General features: G+C 45.4%; 1 protein-coding gene across 6 annotated transcripts in view; it reads left to right on the top strand.

Moving 5' to 3' along the window:
* DENND2B (DENN domain containing 2B) overlaps positions 1–18,660 on the top strand; it is a 210,993-nt gene that overhangs the window by 79,540 nt on the left and 112,793 nt on the right. For 4 of the 6 annotated variants that reach the window (XM_006162906.3, XM_006162905.3, XM_006162907.3 and 1 more), the window contains one exon: positions 7,701–7,788. The gene's annotated coding sequence lies outside the window, so the exon portion shown is untranslated. Of the gene's footprint in view, positions 1–7,700; positions 7,789–8,028; positions 8,549–18,660 lie in introns of those variants that run through there. The other 2 variants (XM_006162912.2, XM_006162904.2) reach the window with 1 other exon arrangement.

The raw sequence follows: 18,660 nt of genomic DNA, 5'->3' as shown, positions 1-18,660 counted from the left end.
CCTGGTGGCTTGCTTTCTCATAATCAGTCTCCCTCTCTCAATCTGTCTTTCTCTGGTCAGATTGAAGAAGAAGAATACTAAGTAAAATTAAATAAAATAAATAAAAAATCTCTCCCTCTTTAAAAAATATGTAGCATATATCTTTTTATATGTACAGTTTAAATACACAGTTTAATCATGAATATTCATGTGTTTCCCACCCAGCTTAAGAAGGAAAACATTACCATTAGGCTTTGAAATCTTATAATGTGTTTTAATAATAATTGCTTTAATTTAAGAAAATTGCTTTAATTTAAGAAAATAAATATATGTTAAGTTTTAGAAGTAAAGTAGTAACAGCATATTTAGAACCTTGTAAAAAGGGGAAAAAATTGCTAATGTGAATATTGTCTGGCATAGTTTTCTTTTCTACTTGCATATGTTTTCATATTTTAGTATAGTTATAGCTTTGTTATGCATAATTAGCATTACCTGATATTAAAATCTTCATAATCATCATTTTAACTTTTTATCATTGTTAGATTTTTGCTATAGAGTGCATATGCTCACTGGAAAGAGAGAAAAAAAGAGACAGAGAGAGGGAAAGTGAGAAATCACCCCCCAGAAAGATGGCCATGCTGCAATCCTTTCCCTCCATTCACCTCTTGGGATTTGGGACACTCATACAAACACACCTGGCATGATTTTCAAGCCATTAGGTCTAGGACTGGAACTGCGGTTGGCCATATGAGAGTCCAGTGCCTTAACCACCATGCCACTTGATAGTTCCAAACTTTTAAAAAAGTAATGAATGCATTGTAAATTCAAAAGGTACTAAAAGGTGTCCATTGAAAAGAAAGCCTTCCCACCCTCTCTTCTTCTTTTTCTTAGAAACAGAAAATCAGTTTGTGATTTAAGCTGCCAAACACAACAGTCCACCCTGTTTTTCAGACCACAGGTCATAATCCATTAGTGGGTTGGGAAATCAACTCAGCGAGATTCTACAGGTTTGTTTGTCTTCTTGATGAACTAGATTAGGATTGAAAATAGCGAAGAGCATCACGCATAGTACTGGTTTGAGAAACCTTTTTGTTCAGATTTTTATACCCATACATGCTCTCACATCCGCACGTACTGGATCACAATATAAAATTTAGTTTTTACTGTGAGCTGTGGTTAGATATTTGAAAATGACCAGGCTAGTAATGATTGATTTGGAGTTTCTTTTTCTTATTTTTTCATTATCATGAATAATGCTGGGAACATACATTTATTCTCATACTCAGGAATTTTTTCTTAGGACATCCTCCCAGAGTGAGGCTACTGAGTCAAAGGATATGACATTTTACTTGATCTAGATGAGTTACTTTCCAAGAATTATATACCATTTATAATTTAATAATGGTCATCTGTGCTTTGTTCTGCATAGTATTTTTTAAAATTTTATTTATTATTATTATTTTTAATTTGCTATAGGGCATGTGCACTCACCAGAGAGAGATAGAGACCGAGAGAGAGAGAGAGAGAGAGAGAGAGAGAGAAGACCTGTGGTGGGGACATGCATCCCAGACTCAAACTGCTGTTAGCAATGTGAGAGTCCAGTGCCTTAACCACCGCACCTGCTGGCCCCAGCATAGGTTTTTAAAATTTTAATACAGACTTTTTTTTTTTAACTCCAGTGTTCTATTATCCCACACACATCGAATACTCACAATGCTCTCTTTCAGGTACTTAATTTTGTTTTTTCAGTTTGTTTATTCTGACAGAGACAGTCATCCCCAACAGGGTCTTCATGCCATGATCCATTCTTGGCCTCAACCAGCCTGGATCACAGGCATGGGTATGCCCGGCATGTATAGAGGGCTCTGGGATGCTAATTTGTGGTTTCCCTCATGGATCAGTTATGTTACCACTGTACTTCTACCTGGCCCCTTTCTGCGTTGTATATATGCTTTATATTGGTTTTAAGACAATGGAATAATTTATTTCTTCTCTACCATCTAATATACAGACAGTATTTTCCTATTTGACTAACTGTTCTTCTACAGCTGTGGAAGCAGTTGTGTTTTTTTCTTTTCTTCTTTTTTTTTTTTTTTTTTTTTATGGGTTTTTCTATTGGGGGGCTGGGGTGAGGTTTTGCTATAGGGTGCATGTGCTCGCCTGAAAGACAGAGAGAGACAGAGAGACAGAAAGCAAGAAATCACACCCCAGGGGGATGGCCATGCTGCAATCCCTTCTCTTCTATTCTCCTCTTGGTATCTTGGGCATGCCCACACACATGGCCGGTGTGAGTTTAAGCCCCCAGGTCCGGGACTTGAACTGTGGTTGACTACATGGGAATCCAGCGACATAGCTATTACACCAGCTGCTGATCCCGATATGGTTGTCTTTAAAGAGAGAAAAAAAAATGCTATAAACTTCTCTAGTGGCCTAATCTGAAACCTGATTATTATATATATGATAAAAAGTTTTCTGTACTGGGTGGGAACCAGTTATCAGTAAAAGGCTAAGCTGCAGAAAGAAAGCAGGGGAGAGTGGGAGAGAAGGAAGAAGAAGCCCTAACAATCCTTACTTTTAACTCTTTATCTTCAAAGTTCTTTATTTGACTGATAACCAGGGATGAATGACATAAAGTTCTGTCTGAGCCTGGATAACGGAAAGTTAGTGAAAAGGTTAGTGCCAAACACTTGAAGAGTGAATTCATTTTGCCTCCCAAATAATAGGCATCACATTTTATTACTGATAATAGGATAAATTGGTCATGTTTTCAATATATGTGGAAAATTTATAGAAATAACTTAAATGTTATTTGAGCCTTTTTGTATCTTATAAAGTAATACACTGATATACAAAAAGTCTTCAAAATGTTTGTTGAAAAATGGACTTAAAGTACAAGGTTGCTTATTTATTTTGTCCATGATAGAGTGTATTAGGTGTAGGGAGAAGGAGAAGCACCTTTCACAGGGCCTGGTCATGCCATGATCCCTTTCCTTCAGCTCCTCAGTCCACTGGGTTCCTGGGCATGCCCACACAGCTGGTATGTTTTCAGACCACCTGGCTGAAGACTGGAACCGTGGTCAGCCTGTAGCTTCCAGCCCTGCAGTGTTGAATTAAACCAACTACGCCACAAAGGCTGGGTCTAAAGTATGGGTTTATTTTGGTGAAAAAAAAAAATTGAAATGCATAGTTTTGTTTTTTAATAATACACACTCTTCATGAACTCTTTGGAATTCTCTCATATATTTTCTTAGTGCAGTGTAAATCCATCCATCCAACTTCCCTCACCCTATGGAAAGAAAAGCTGTTTTCCTTTGTTTGTATTGATAGAATCTTTTCAGTGATTCTTTTTTTTCAAGAGAGATTTTTGCTTTAGGGCTCATGTGCTTACCAGAGACAGAAAAAGAGACAGAGAGACAGAAAGGGAGAAATTACCCCCAGGGGATGGCCACACCACAATCCTTTCTCCTCCATTCTCCTCTTAGAATTTTGGGCACACACGCACATGTGCCTGGTGTGAGTTTTAAGCCACCAGGTCCAGGACTTGAACCGCAGCCTACTACATGGGAATCCAGTGATGAAACCATTACATCATCTGCTGATCCCAAGGTTTTTGCTATAGGGCGCATATGCTTGCCAGAGAGACAGAAAGTGAGAAATCACCCCCTGGGGGGATGGCCACGCTACAATCTCTTCTCTCCTCTCAGGATCTTGGGCACACACGAACACATGCCTGGCGTGAGTTTAAGCCACCTGGTCCAGGACTCGAACCATGGTCAACTACATGGGAGTCCAGCGACATAGCCATTACGCCAACTGCTGGTCCTCGCCTCAGTGATTCTTTTATCCCACATGTATCTCATGCTCGCAATGAACGGAACACTAAAATGCATGCACCTCGAGGGGCTCAGTCCTGTGGGGAGGACAGGCAAGTAACATTGATAAAGTGATATAAATACTATAATAAAGGCATCTCTGAATCGCTGTGGGCTTGCAGAAGAGACAAACATTCTGCCAGGAAGCAAAGAAATTTTTCACAGAGGCAGTGATAACTGAGTTAGGTCTTGAAGACAGTAAGATTTTATTAGCTGAGGAGGGAGAGGCATTCAGCATGGAGCGATGCAGGGAGGGAGAGGAAAATGCAGGAACTCTTCAAAGTGCCATGGAGTTGTGTCTGTAATGGGGGGATGATGACCCTGCAGATGTGGGCAAGGCATGAAGCCAGAGGGATTTCAGATTCTCGTGGTCACGAAGGTAGTGAGGGGTGCTGGACTTACTGCCGTAGCTGTGTTTTAGGCCTTCAGTAGTTTTCAAAAACTTTTTTTTAGTAATGGAACTTTATTTTTAAACCTATGCATCTCCAGGTTATAAAACATGGTGTTTTTTTGTTTGTTTGTTTTTGTAAAAATGTATTTTTTTGTGAGCACCGTGACCTGTACAATGCAGGTGAGAGAAAATGTTTCGTCCCCAGATGGAGCTGACCCGAGAGACCCAGGTCACTGTGGGAACTGGGCCATCTCTGCAGCCTGCTTGGTTTGGCAGTGACACAGTGGTGATGGAGGGCCTGTGAGTGGGCACTCTGGTAAAGGGAGAAGCTGGAAAACCCTGGAGTGCATCCCCCGGAGAATGACCTCACAAGGAAAGTTCTGGGAAACAAACCACAGGGAGCCTTTACAGGAATTTTTGGTTGAGCCCACAGGCAAGGCACAAGCAGAAAAGAGATGTAATTATAACTTGTAAGTCTATGTAAAGATACAATGAGTGGCATGAAATAGCCGCTCTAAGTTTCTTCTTCCTGTAGGACAGGAAGGAATGGGTTCTTATGCTTTCATTCTACAAATATTTATTGAGTGCCCACTGTGAGCTGGGTTCTGTAGTAAGCATAGGGAATATGGTAGTTGCAAAATAGTCAAAGTTCTTGCTTCTTAGGAACTCATGGTGAAAAATGGACATTAAGCAGATAATTGCCCAAACATATAATTATAAGCCATGATATGAAGGATAAGTATGGGGAACCTCACTGAGAATGGGGGACTGTGGAAGTCAAGGAACTTGCAAGTCAAGTCGAGGCAAGGTGAGCAAGCCTTATCCGGGCAAGAGCTGAAAGGTGTGAGAATGCCCGAGGCAAAGGGAAACAGCCCAGAAAAACTCGGTCACTTTGAGGGAGCATAAAAAAGTTCTGTGTGGCCTGCACAGAGGAAGGACAGCTAAGTGTTCTGAGGAGGCAGGAATCATGCTGGGCCTTGTAGGTCCTGGTAAGAGCTTAGATTTTACCCTAAGTGTAGCAGGAAGCTATTAAAGTATGTTAAGCAGGAAATGACCTGATCTGGTGTAAAAAAGATGATTCAAACAGTTCCATGGAGAGGGCATTTGTGAGGAAGACTGGAAGCTGGGCAATTAGGTTTTATAATAAGGTGAGAGAAGGGTAGTAACCAGGTGGAAAAAAAATGGATGGACGGATCAAAGGTCTGTCTTGGAAGTAATAGTGTTTGGAGTTGGTAAATGGAGTGGCCGTGGAAAGAAAGAGGTAGAGAGATTGAAGGATTTTCTGGTGTAGGTATGCATATGGACCTTCTAACAGATTATTCTCTGTTCTATAGCATAAGACTATAAAATCCTTATCTTTCAGGAAGGTCAAGTAGGATTGGTCCAAATCCAGCCTTACAGAGGAAATGGAAGGATTCAGCTGTCTTCTGGTACTGCCAAGCTCCAATACAATAGAATGACCCAGCAAGGATTCCAGTTCTCCCACTCATGGGGCCCTTACAAGGAACCTCTGTAACTCTTTCATGCCACTAGAGGGAGCATGGCCTGCATTCTGTGGCTTTTTAAAATTTGGCTAACTTTAGTGACTGACTAGTATCAGCCTGAGTACTCAGCCCTGACCTCGGGCCCCTCATGCTGCATAAAAGAATGCCCATGTGATGGGTGCTCAGTACTGCTCGTTAGCGTTACTCTTACACTGGGGATGTTATCTTTTTAGAAATAGGATCACCCTTTTTTACTCAGTATGGAGACTGAGAAGCAGAGTGTGCATTTTGAGGATCAGAGGATGCCTATGGGGGGCGTAGGAAGACGAAGTCTAGTGAATTGATGGTATTGTTCTTGCCCTTCCCTATCATCTTCCTCTGTAGATGGGACACGAGGGTCCAAGAGGGAATCCTGAAGGGGGACTTGGGTGAGGTTGAGCTTTTAGAGTGGCTGATTGGCCAAGCCCCCTTTAAAGTTCTGGTCGATTCACTCAAGCAGTTATGCCCGCCACTTAGGATTTGCATTGCCCTGCCATCTCCTGTTGGACTGGGATTTTGGGGAGCAACACTGAGCTTCGGTGTCCTCATCCTGGGGTATACCAACTGCCCTAGCATTTTTCTGTTTGTCTGTCTTTGGTGCAGAGCTGCCGGGTTGAGTGTAGTTCTTGGCTCAGTGCCTGACTTGAGAGTGCTGGCACACTCAGTGGTTCTGGCTGCTCATCTCAGCCCTGCCAGTGGGTTCTATAGGTGGCAACTGGGAGGTCACATGTCTTGCTTGGTGGCATGTGGTCCATTAGTGGTGGAGTCAGTCACTGCCAAGGTCTCCTGACCTCTGCTCTGCCTGGTGCTCTTGCAACTGCTCTGCTTAATGTTCACAAGAGTGTTGAAAGGCTGAGGTGCTGTTTTTATATCTATTTCCTGGTTCTGTGACCTAGGACAAATAATTTTACCTCTGTTTTAGTTTTTTTTCCCCCTCCAATCTGTTAAATAATAATATTAGTGCCAGCTGTCAAGTCTGTCATGTTTAACAGATGAGTCAAGATTTGTGAGAGTATTTTAGAAAAGTGTAAGGTAGTATAGTTACAGGGCAGGACTTTTTTCTCTAATCTGCATTAGCACGCAGACTGCACCTCATAGATGCCTATCATTGTCTTTAGGCTAGAAGGATATGGTCAAGTCTACCTCACCATGACTCAGAAAGTTCTCCACCCTTCCCTGGAACCCAGTCTTCTAGTTCATAACTGGTTTTCAGAAAGTAGCTAGTTCTCAAGATTAAGTGTCAGTGTACTTTCGTGGAACGTACGCTGAAGTAGAGGGCATTTGACTGGTTTTCCCTTAGTTCTTGGACTGCCTAACTAACCATGTATCTGTGGATCAAACAGTTGATTTCTCAGAGCCTCAGTTTTCCCATCTACAAAATGGTCATAAAAAATTTGACCAGAGCCCGCCAGTGGTGTAATGTCAAGTTGAGGTGGCTTGGTCCCACATGGCCAACTGTGGGATTTAAGTCTTGGACTGTCTGCTTAAGAAACATACAAGCACGTGTGCACGTGTGTCCAAAATCCTGAAAGAAAAGAGAAAAGGAGAAAGGATTACAATGTGACCATGACCCATAGGGGGTGCTTTCTCACTTTCCCTCTCTCTCTGGCATGGACCCTCTAGCAAATAACCAAAAGAAATTGTTAGTGAGTTTCGAAAGGTTATGAGGATCAAACATGTAAAAGAACAGGGTGCGTGTGTGTGGGGTGCTAAACTTAGAGGGCCTGCTGTGTCCCAGGCACTGTGCTAGCTTTTGGAGAGGAGCAGTATCGTTACTGCCTGTGCCAGCAGCTCACACCAAGCCTGGGCTTAGCTGCAGGCCCTGAGCAGGGCAGAGGTGAGGCTGCATTTGTATCTTGTTTGTTGCCTGGACTGTGACTTGGCTTGTGTAATACTTTCACTGGTCTGACCTAGTGTCTTTCCTCTCCCTTTCAGGAAGATGCAAGACTGCTTTGGTGCCAGCTCTAGTGCCATGAGCCCCTGCACTGGTTAGAGCCATCGCTACGACCAGACAGGCAGCAAGGTAAGCGGAGAGGCCAGTACAGGCGAGCAGTGCTCCTGGGATGTGAATGCGTTTCCGCCTCATCTGCAGCCCGGAAAATCCCAGATGCACAAACAAGTCAAGGCAGTGCATCAGGGTCCCTCCTACCCACTCTCAGGACCCAGAGGAAGGGCTGGTTTCCCCTTAAAGCCTCCAGCTAGCTCCCTCCCCCCACCGGATTCTTCCAAGTTATAAAAAGCGAGACACTGGAAGGGAGGAAAACAAGTCCACTCACTGTCTTCTCCCCTCTCCCGTCTCCCCTCAGCTGCTCCAGCAAGTTCCCAGGAGCAGTGAGCCGGTGTCAGACTGGGAGGGAGGGAGAGGAGTGGAATGCCTGCAAGCTGAGCAGCTCCGAAGTCGGCGCTGTCCCATGGAAGCCTCTCAGAACTGAGAGAACAGAGAAGGGGAGAGAGATTAGAGACAGCAGGAGGAGGGGAAAGAGAAAGAGAAGACATGTGTGTGCGCGCGTGCCCGCCGCCGTAGAGAGCAAGAGCGTGCGCGTGCGTGCTGCCGCCCGGCAAGGACAAGGTCTCCATGACAACCGGCCTGGCCGGCTCGTAGCGCGCTGCTCACTTGGCTGGAAGGAGCGCCTGGAAAGGTCAGAGGAAGGAGCTGTGGGAAGCTCGCAGCAGGTAGTGGAGCTTAAGCGAGTGGATTGGGGGCCCTGGGCTCCCTGGCCGACCCCGGTGTGAGCCAGACTCTGCCGAGAATGGAGTGGGCAGGGAAGCACCGCGACTTCCAGGTAAGGGCAGCGCGGGGCTTGGATCCGTCGCCTCTTTCCTGGCCTGGTCCCGGTCCCCGGCTGTTTTCTCGGGAGTGTCTGCACTCTGCGCTCAGGGTTTGGGGCTCTGGAATGATGTCATGCTCCGACAGTTGGATTCTATTAGTTTACGGAGGAGGGAAGCAGCCAATTTTCTGGACTTTGCAGATCGTGCTGATCTCACTGTTGCTGAATCAGAGGTGTTCAGACTTCACTCTAGAAAGCATCTTTTTACTTTTATGTAGTACAGAGGCACAGGAGATTATATATGTGTGTGTGTGTGTGTGTGTGTGTGTGTGTGTATGTATATACATGTTACGGGAAGAAGCTTTTATAAAGAAAAACGGAGTTATCACGCCAGCCCTGTGTTTGTAGTTCTTACGTGGGAACTCCAGACTCTCTCAATTGAGTGGCTTGGTTGGTCTTAGTGAACACTGTCTGTTTTGTCTCTTGGTGCTGCTCTGTCTGACTTGTCATGAAAAAAAGAAAAGCTAATTAAGCTCAGTGAGGAGCCTGTGGTGAGTTCCAAGTGCCCCAGCAGCAGTAGTTAGGACAGACAGACTGCCATAGGGAAAGCTGAGCTGGTGTCTCTCCCCACGAGATAGCTTGGTAAGAAGCACGCTGTCCTCCCTCACTAACAAGATGGGTTACAGCCTCTCCTGAGAGGTGAGGGAGACGCTGCCCTGCTCTGGGGGTCCTGCAGAGAGGTTTCTTCTCCAGATGTCTCTGAGGGAGCACTCAACTGCAGCTGCTAGGAGGTAAGGCACAGAGGCAGTGCCGGCTGGACTCCTTTGGTTCACACTGTAACCAGATCTTAGGGCCCGCAGTGTCCACGCTGGGCACTCCTGCTTTGTGCTGAGTTTTGGTAAAACTTGTTCTGACCTAGAGGAGTGGTGTGTGGTGAGCTCAATGTGGCCCAGAAAGGCAGTGTGCAGACCATGGGGTAGCTAGGTCCTCACTGATGTTCTGAGGAGGCCGTTTGCAGCAGCCACTCCCTGCTGGGAAGACCCAGCAGAAGTGCGTCCACTTCAGCCATGTTATGTCCGAAATGTGCTCCCGGGCCAAAGGGAACTTCGTGGATGCCTTTGGTTTCACTGTGGGATGAGGGAACAGCTGCTGTTCTGGCTCTTTGGTTTTTCTTCTTGAACTTTCTGAACAGAATGTCTTTTGTATTCTGGCAAACAATAAGGGGGCCTTCTGATTAACTTCAGGTCAGCTTGCCAATGCAAGCACTGGCCATGTCCCCAGTTTTGGCTCCCTGAATGTGTCCACGGTTGCATCAGTGTTATTGCTTGATGGTCCACAGCAGTACACTTGATGGCCCTGGACGTGTGTGTAGCCACTTCTTTTTTTTTTTTTTTTTTTTTTTTTGGAGATGTTTTTGCTGTACTGTGCGTGTAGTCACCAGAAAGACAAAAAGAGACAGAGAAACAGAAATGAGAAATCATTCCCCAAGGGAGATGGCCACACTGCAATCCCTTCCCTTCCATTCTCCTCTCAGGATCTTGGGCATGCATGCACACGCACCCGGCGTGAGTTTAAGCCACCGGGTCCGGGAGTTGAACCACGGTTGACTACATGGGAGTCCAGTGACATAGCCATTACGCCAACTGCTGGTCTCCACTGTAGACTTTAAGCCTCACAAATAATCCTTCATAAATGAAGCTTTCCTTGGATTGCCCCGCTTATGTGTTTTTGTGTAGAGGGGAGACATTCCTAGAGACCCTCTGCCTGTCCACTGCCCCTACCTGCCTGCAGTGATGGGGTCAGACATAGCTGGAAGAGAGGTGCTGGGGGGCTGGGCAGCTCTTTTAGGAACTTGTAAGGCTATGGCTTATGGGAAAATAAAAAAGAAACAAACAAGGAAGTGGGGATTCCAAGGGCAGAGATACTTGATATGCTGCAGGACTGTGCCAAGAAATGGACTAGCAAGGGAGAGGAGGTCTAGGCAAGGCACCTGGGTCTGTCCTCCGTAGTCTATCAGGCCTATGGCAGACCAGGACACCTGGCCCGCAGTCTCAGCCTTCACAGTGGTCCAGGGGAAAACCTGCTCACCATGCCCTGTGTGTCTGGAAGGAAGCCCTGAGCAGCCCCAGTGTGGGCAGATAGGGCCCTCCCTCCAGGTGAATCACATCACAACTGCTGCTAAGGCCTGAGGATGTTGGCCACTGCTTAGACTGGGGCCGCAGCTGTTCCCCACTCCCTACCATTCCAGCTCCCCAGAGTTGAGTCACAAATTGGATCCTTCTATGTTCCTTAAGGATTAAAAAGTAACATTCCTATTCTCACTCCTCTCCCCCTTCCTCTATTCCCCTTCCTGTACACTCTGCCCTTGAGCTCGCTCTCTCTAAAGTTAGAATAATCAGTCACCCAGGAAAGTTAAAACTTTGAAATACCGTGGAGAACAGACCAAGGGCACCCTCAGTGCTGCTGGCTCATCCCCAGTTGCTGGAATGAAGGGCTGGGTGTGCAACTTTGGGGGATCCAGACTCCAAGAATCATGGTCAGTCTGCTGGCTTGGACTAAGAGGCTGTGCCCCACTCCTTGCTTCTTCTGATTCTGAGAACTACTTTGGGGAGGAGGAAGGACATGTGCCCTGGGCCTGTCCAAGCACACCTCCCTGAGGACAGCTGGACTGAAGGACTGTCACTTCTTTTAGCTGTTAGCTGTCCCCATCTTGGTGACTCTTGATTTCCATTGGGTGCAATAGAGTTGGCTAAGGCTGCCCAGCCTAGGACCACATACCTGAGCCTGGAGGAGGCCAGGCAGCAGCCTGTACTGCTCTGGCCTGGCGTCCTTTCTGTGCTGTACGTTGGCTTGGGAGGAGGATGTTTAGGGCAGGCTTGGGGGGAGGGGACATATGCAGGCAGATAATCGTGTTCTTTGAGTTAGAGGACCATGAAAAGTGGAGAAGGGGCCAGGAGGGCATGAAAGGAAAAAAAAAGACCATCTGGCATAGTCTGCAGAGACTTCTCTTGAAAGCCTGTGGGAAAACTTGCATTAGTGTGTGCCCTTCTCTGGGAGTGGGAGGGAGACTCTTAACGTCTGTTTTGTACTGGAGAGGGGGCACTGGGGGCACCCGTCTCAGTAGGTGGGAGGGAGAAATGCTGGGTGCGTCTGTCTTAGGGGACCATGCGACGTAATACTGTCCTGATGGGAAGAACCTGGAGTCTGTTTCTAGTCACAGGCCTTAGAACACTGGGTGTGTGGTGTGTGTGTGTGTGTGTGTGTTGTCAGGGAATAGAAGGGTGTTAAATGAGTCTAGACTACCTTACTGAAGAATTTCTCCAACGATTCCTTCTTTTATTTTCTTTGGCTCTGATAAAATGAATATATTGTGGTTAGGTGGGGTGGGGGGAGTACGATGGGGAGCTGTTGAAACTATCACAATACTCTTCTCATCCCAAACTAAAAAATGTCTGAAAGTTAGATTTTGCTGTCCCTATAAAGACTGAATTATGTACAATTAGGGGATGAAGCTTGCTTAACCAAAGTGAGCCTGTTCTTAGGGGTTTGTCATCAAGCCACCATAGTTCCGTAAAGGTGCAGATTCTCCTTTTGTGTAACCTGCTGCTGAATGGGTTTATGTGTAGGTTGGAGACTAATTTATAGGAAGCAGAACAATAGGTGGAGGACTGTTCAAACCTGGGGAAAATGAGATAATTGAGAGTTATGGGAAACATGATCTGGAGCAGGAGGAAGAGGGCCAGAAGGAAACAGGACAGAGGCCCCAGCAAGGGAACTGGGGAGAAAGTAACTCCCAAGGGCAGTGGGGTGGTGACAGAAAGGCGGACCTAGGAGGCCTCTGCAATTTAGCATTACCCTCAGGAGGACAATGCTGGGCAAGCCCAGACAAGCCATGGGAGGGTAGGGGTAGCTGGCATTGGGTTGACACTCCTCCTGTCCATTTGCTTTCTGGCTCAGAGGCACCTCTGTGCCCACATATGCTCTCTTATCTGCTCATCCATTAAGTCAGTGAGTACAGAGTGTCTGGATCGTGAGCTGGGGAGATAAAAAAAGTAGGAAATATGGGACTTCCTCCCTTATATGTGGCATTAGACCTAATTATTTCTTCCTCATCCCTGCTCTCACAAATGCTGTCCTCTGCCAGTGTGATTAAAGGAGAAGGAACACTGCTCTGCTGAAGTGTTGGGGTTTGATGGTAGTGTTAGTGACTATCTGATTTTTTGTTTTTTAATTAAAAAAATGATTTTCTTACTGTATCTGGTTTTTTTTTTAACTTTTAATTTTTAAAAATTTTTAGGAGAGATTTTTGCTATAGGGCGCATGTGCTCACTGGAGAGACAGAGACAGAGAGATTGAAAGCAAGAAGTCACCCTCAATGTGGGATGGCCACGCTGCAGTACCTTCTCCTCCATTCTCCTCTTGGAATCTTGGGCATGCACGCACACTTGCCCAGCAGGAGTTTGAGCCACCTGGTCTGGGATTCGAATTGCAGTCAACTACGTGGGAGTAACCAGCAACTTAACCATTATGCCATTTGCTGGCCCCATCCATCTCATGGTTTTAGGCTGTGAAAAGGAAGGAGGGTTCAGCTCTTACACTGATTTAAAGTGCTGTCTGAATTATGGAAGAGAGCCAACTAAAGGACTGGAAATATGAGGGTGAGGGTTCTAGGCCTGTGTTGAAGCTTTTCTCAGAGTGTCAAATGATGGGGTGTGTAGGAAGGGAATAGAAAAATGCAAATGGGAAAACTGAAAAAAAAAAAAAAAACACCAAAAACCAAAACCAAACAAAAAACCTGTGAAGTCAGCTAGTTCAAGGAGCTGAGTTTTGGTGTGATTACTTGTGTCTTAGGTCATAGGCCCCTTTATTGAATCCTGACAATTGAGTTGTATAGTTCATTTTTAAACTGTGCTGCATTTGTTCAACTATCAGTGACTATTAGATACTCAGTGAGTACATGGGGCTGCTTTAGAACAGCTCCGCTGAAACTGTTTGCACTTGATATGAGTATCTTACATACTGTGCAGTTCAGTGATTAAGAGCTGGAGCTCAGAGGTTTAGAACCTCCCTTAGGCAAGTTAGTTCATCTCTGGGTGCCTCTGTTTTCTCTGAGACATTTGCAAAATGAATATAATAATAGTACTTAGCTTATTAGAGTTGCAGTGAGGAGTAGATGAAATGATACCTGGAAAGCTGTGCATGATGCATGTATCCCAGTGCCTGGTACATGGTAAATGCTCAATACTTTCCGGTGTTACTAATTTAGAGGAGCAATTTTTTTTGAAAGAGAATTTTTGCTAGAGGGGGCAAGCACCTGCCGGGGAGACAGAGAGATAGACAGAAAGCAGAAATCACCCCCTGGGAGGATGGCCATGCTGTAACCCCTTCCCTTCTTTTCTTCTCTCAGGATTTTTTTGGGCACATATGCACAAATGCCTGGCATGAGTTTAAGCCACCAGGTCTGTGACTCAAACCATGGTCAACTATGTGGGAGTCCAGCAACGTAACCCTTATGAGGGGCATTTTGAAGAGAGTAAGGCTGGTATCTTCAATCAGATTGGGATTACATTGAGAACAAACCAAAATAAGCTACTTCTTTTAGAGGAGCTTATATTTTTGTTTTGTTTATCTTCTTGTCAAGATGCCAGGAGAGCGACCAGCCGTTAGCATAATGGCTATGTCTCTGGACTCCCACGTAGTTGACCGCGGCTCGAGTCCTGGACCCAGTGGCTTAAACTCCCTCCGGGCGTGTGTGCGTGCGTGCCCGAGATCCCGAGAGGAGAACAGAGAAGGGATTACGGCATGGCCATCCCCCCTGGGGGGGTGATTTATTGCTTTCTGTCTCTCTGTCTCTCTCTGTCTTTCTGGCGAGCACATGCACCCTATAGCAAAAACCTCGCCAAATATATATATAAAAGATGCCAGGAGAGTTTTTGAGGTAGTCTTCCTCAACAGTCTCAGAGGTTCAGCTCCATGGACTACTGTAGGATGCCCACCTTCTGCAGGCAGGGGAGAACCTTCTAGAACTGCAGCTTGCTTTATTGTTTTTTGACTGCCAGACCGGCTTGGGCCTCTGAGATCCTCCTTCACCTGACGTTGAAGGCCCTTCAGGAGCTGCTCATGGGGCTCTGGACACAAGCTTCTGGCCTTGTCTTCCTCACCTATGCTTCCTTGAGTATTATCATGTGTCCTCCAAGACCCAGTGTAGAGCACAGGCTTTGAGTGGTTCATAGCCTGGTTCTCCCTCTTAGTGTCTGTGAACCTTTTAGCAAATTCTGTAAGCCTCAAGTATCTTCATCTGTAATTTGGGGGTAACAATATTACCCATCTTAAAGGGTTGTTATAAGGGTTAAGTGACTTAATTTATGTAAAGCAATCAGCTTGGTTCTGGATGCAGATATGCTCTCAGTAATGTTTGGTGCCATGGCTGTTCGTAGTCTCCTCCTCTTATGAGACCTGTTTGTGTACTAGAGTATATAACCCTGGCCAGGTAGGCAGCAGGTCTGTTTTTTTCCTGGCTTTATCTCCAACATGCTGGGTGACCTTGGGGGAAATAACTTGGCTTCCCTAGGCTACAGTTTCTGCTTTTAGAACGTGGAAGGTTGAATTGAGTGTTCTTATTGACATTTTGATTTGACATTTCAAATATGCATACCTAGCCTTTCCAGCTAGATTTTCTGAAGTTCTGTGAAATTAAGTACATTTTATACTCAATTTTTCCTTAAATAGCCAATACATAGTTTGTGCTTAAAAGATATTCGAGTAGCTTTTTTTCCCCTTTCCCCATCAACTGGATTCTAGGAAGCATTTTGACTTCATTCTCATAACCTTGAAATTAGGAATTTATTTCTGGGTACATAGGGCTTAGTTACAACTTACAGGGTGTCCCCTTTAGTAAACTAGAAAGTAGACCAGGTCTGTAAGATAGAAGGTGGATTTCATTTGGTGCCTCCAGGAAATTTTGGTCAACAAATATTTAGGGTACTTGTTCTGCTCTATAGATTTAGACCTACTCTGTGACTAAATACTGCCGTCCCTGTTTCTCTGTCACAGTGAGGGAACTTGGCAGTGTTTTCTGACTCTCCTCTCTCCTTGAGTCTGGAGTGAGCCCATTGGTGCCCAAAGACATGTCCATGTGTTAAGGGAAGAGCCAGCCAATAAGAGTGGTGTTTAGGGCCACCCGTGCCTACCTGCTGAATAAAATGTTAGCAGTTATCATTACATTTGTTAAAATCAGGCAGCATTTGTTTCCTTGTAGCTAGTCTGTTGGGTTTGTTCTGTTGAGAAATGTGAGGCAATGTCCTCCTCCTCCGCATCTTGGGCAGACGTGCCTAGCGTTAGCAGAGCCATGGTACACAGCCACCAAGCAGCATGTAGTTCAGAACTCTTGAACCTAGCTTTTGTAAAGAAATAGAGAGGGCGGTTGGCCCTCTGTCCTGCTGGTTAAGGGAGCCAAGTCCAACATAACCAACCCCCCGGTTCTAATTCTATTCCCAGCATCTTATAAAACATGCCAAGCACATGTGTGTGCATGCCCCAAATTCTAACTGGATGGATAAACAGAGGAGAGGGATCGTGGTGGGACGATGTGCCATTGTTGGGTGCTTTCTCCCTTCCCCCTCTTTCTGTCTCTACAGCTAGTGCATACACCCTCTGGCAAGTTAAAAGAGAGAGGAAGGAAGGAAAGAAAGCAAAAGAAAGAGAGAAATATATTTTTTGCCGTGGTGCAGAGGTAATGAATTACAGAGGAGAATGCAGAGCCCACATGGCAGTTGTGGTTCTAACCTGAGCTGGATTAGCCTGAAACACACTGAGCACACACTCAAGTGCCCAAATCCAACTGAGGACTGAAGGAAGGGGATTCCAGTGTGACTAGACCCTGGGTAGGGTGCTCATCTCTCTCTGTCTCTCACTTTATATTAATAAGGAAGGAAAAAAAAGAAATATGTAAAGCAGAGGGTGGTTTGTCCTGAAACGAAGGGGCTTGCTTTTTGGCTGGAACTGCCATCTTTTCATTATTAACCAAATGACGAATACAAAAGGAAAGAGGAGAGGCACCCGATATATGTTCTCTAGGCCTTTTAGAAAACATGGAGTGGGTCCTTTGGCAACATATATGCGAATCTACAAGAAAGGTCATATCGTAGACATCAATGGAAGGGGTACTTTTCAAAAAGGAATGCCCCACAAATGTTACCATGGCAAAACTGGAAGAGTCTACAATGTTACCCAGCATGCTGTTGGCATTGTTGTGAACAAACAAGTTAAGGTCAAGATTCTTGCCAAGAGAATGAATGTGTGTATTGAGCATATTAAGCATTCTAAGAGCAGAGATAGCTTCCTGAAGCTATGTGAAGGAAAAGGATCAGAAAAAGAAGGAAGCCAAAGAGAAAGGTACCTGGGTTCAACTAGAGCGCCAGCCTGCTCCACCAGGAGAAGCACACTCTCTGAGAACCAATGGAAAGGAGCCTGAGCTACTGGAACCTATTCCTTATGAATTTGTGGCATGATGGGTGTTAAAAAAAAAAACTAATCTATGGTCTATATTTAAAAAAAGAAGAAGAAAGGGTCTTGAGGCCTGAGAGAGCCTCTCTGAGAGTAATGGATGTAGTTTGCCACTGGGTATGGATATGACAGAGCTCTTTGTGAAAGGCCAGACTGGAGCCTGGGGAGGAGTGGAAACTCCCGAGAGATCTAGGTAATGAAATGTGACGAATATCTCTGGGCAAGTGGTGTGGCTAAGACACGTCAAGACAAGCTCTGGTACTTTGTCTCCTAAGGAGACATCTCAAATGCAGCCCCAGGTGAGCCTGGCCTAGGTGGTGATCCCCCAGAGAGTCAGGATGAAGAGGTTCTAATCTTTCTAAAGAGGGCGAGGAACTCCTTATCTGCAAGTATGAAAAGATTTCCTTTTCCAACTACAAGAAACAGGAACTTTTGCTGCCAAATTTAGCAGTATGTTTTAAGTCCCTCAAATCTCTTTTGAGTGCTACCAAAGCTCTCAGCTTTGTTGTTATCTCTTGTTGAAATATAGCCTGGAAAGGTCATTTCAGCAGTGCCAATTTTGCCCAATTTATGGCGCGGCTGAACCCAGGCAGCCCTAGGGCAGAAAGGGGAGCTTCTGGAAGAAGGTGATTCACAAATTTTCTCTTTGAGCGAGACTGTTTATAATTCAAGGTTCTTTTTGCTTTAGAAGGCTAAACGCTGCATATTAGAGAAAACATTCTATTTCTTTGCATTTTTACTTTTGTAGGCTCCCACAGGCGGGGGCTCAGATTCTGCAGTGCCTCCCTGTATAACCAGGAAAGCTGAACCTTCATGTACTTGGAGTTACCCAAACTGTGTGTACCCCAGCCTTCTTATTGGAGGTGCGTTTCCTTGGCATAGATTTATGCCAGGGGCTCCCTCCCAGTTCGTTTATTAGCAATTTTTCTCCGTCTGGGTGTTGTGATGAAGTGATTAACAGATGAGAAATATAGTGGGTGTGGAAATGCACACGGAGCTGTGTACACGTTTTCAAAGATCTGAGGGGAAGAAGGTCAGACCCATGTGCATACACACCTTGTCACTTGGCCAAATGGAATGCCGGTAGGAACCTGACTGGCCCGGCAACTGTAAGGAAGAGTGGACCCTGAGCGTGCAGGAGGGAGCTGGGCAGCGCCTTGTGCTTGGCAGGGGCAGTGTCCCTGGTTTGCAGGCTGTGGCGTGACTAACTCGGCGGCTTTGTTTGGGGAATTAAGGCTTTGGACTCTAGAAAGGAAAGAAAATACTGAACTTTGCCACCTTCTAGCCCCCTGATACACTCACTCCTTTGAGTTCAGACCTAAATGGAGTGGGCAGCACTGCCCTACATGTGTCTGGATTTGGGTCACCGCGGCTGCTCAGGCCTGAGTTAGGCCCAACTGTGCTAGGAGAGCCAGCTGGGAGGATAATGGTGGAAGGAGGGGCTGTGGGTTTTGTTACCTCAACTTCTGAGTAAGTGCTCAAGTGGAAGTGGCAGTTATCAAGTTAAAAAGGAAATAATCGGAATTTTTTGTTTTATTTAAATCTTGTTAAGTAGAAATAGAGAACTTTTTTTTTTTTTTTTTTTTTTTAAATTCACAAAACAGCCTGTTTTATTGAGACCC

Source organism: Tupaia chinensis, unplaced genomic scaffold, assembly GCF_000334495.1.
Source record: "Tupaia chinensis unplaced genomic scaffold, TupChi_1.0 Scaffold141165_1, whole genome shotgun sequence".
NCBI lineage: Eukaryota > Metazoa > Chordata > Mammalia > Scandentia > Tupaiidae > Tupaia > Tupaia belangeri.
Note: the sequence above shows the minus strand (reverse complement) of the source record. Positions and strands in the feature narration are given on the sequence as shown.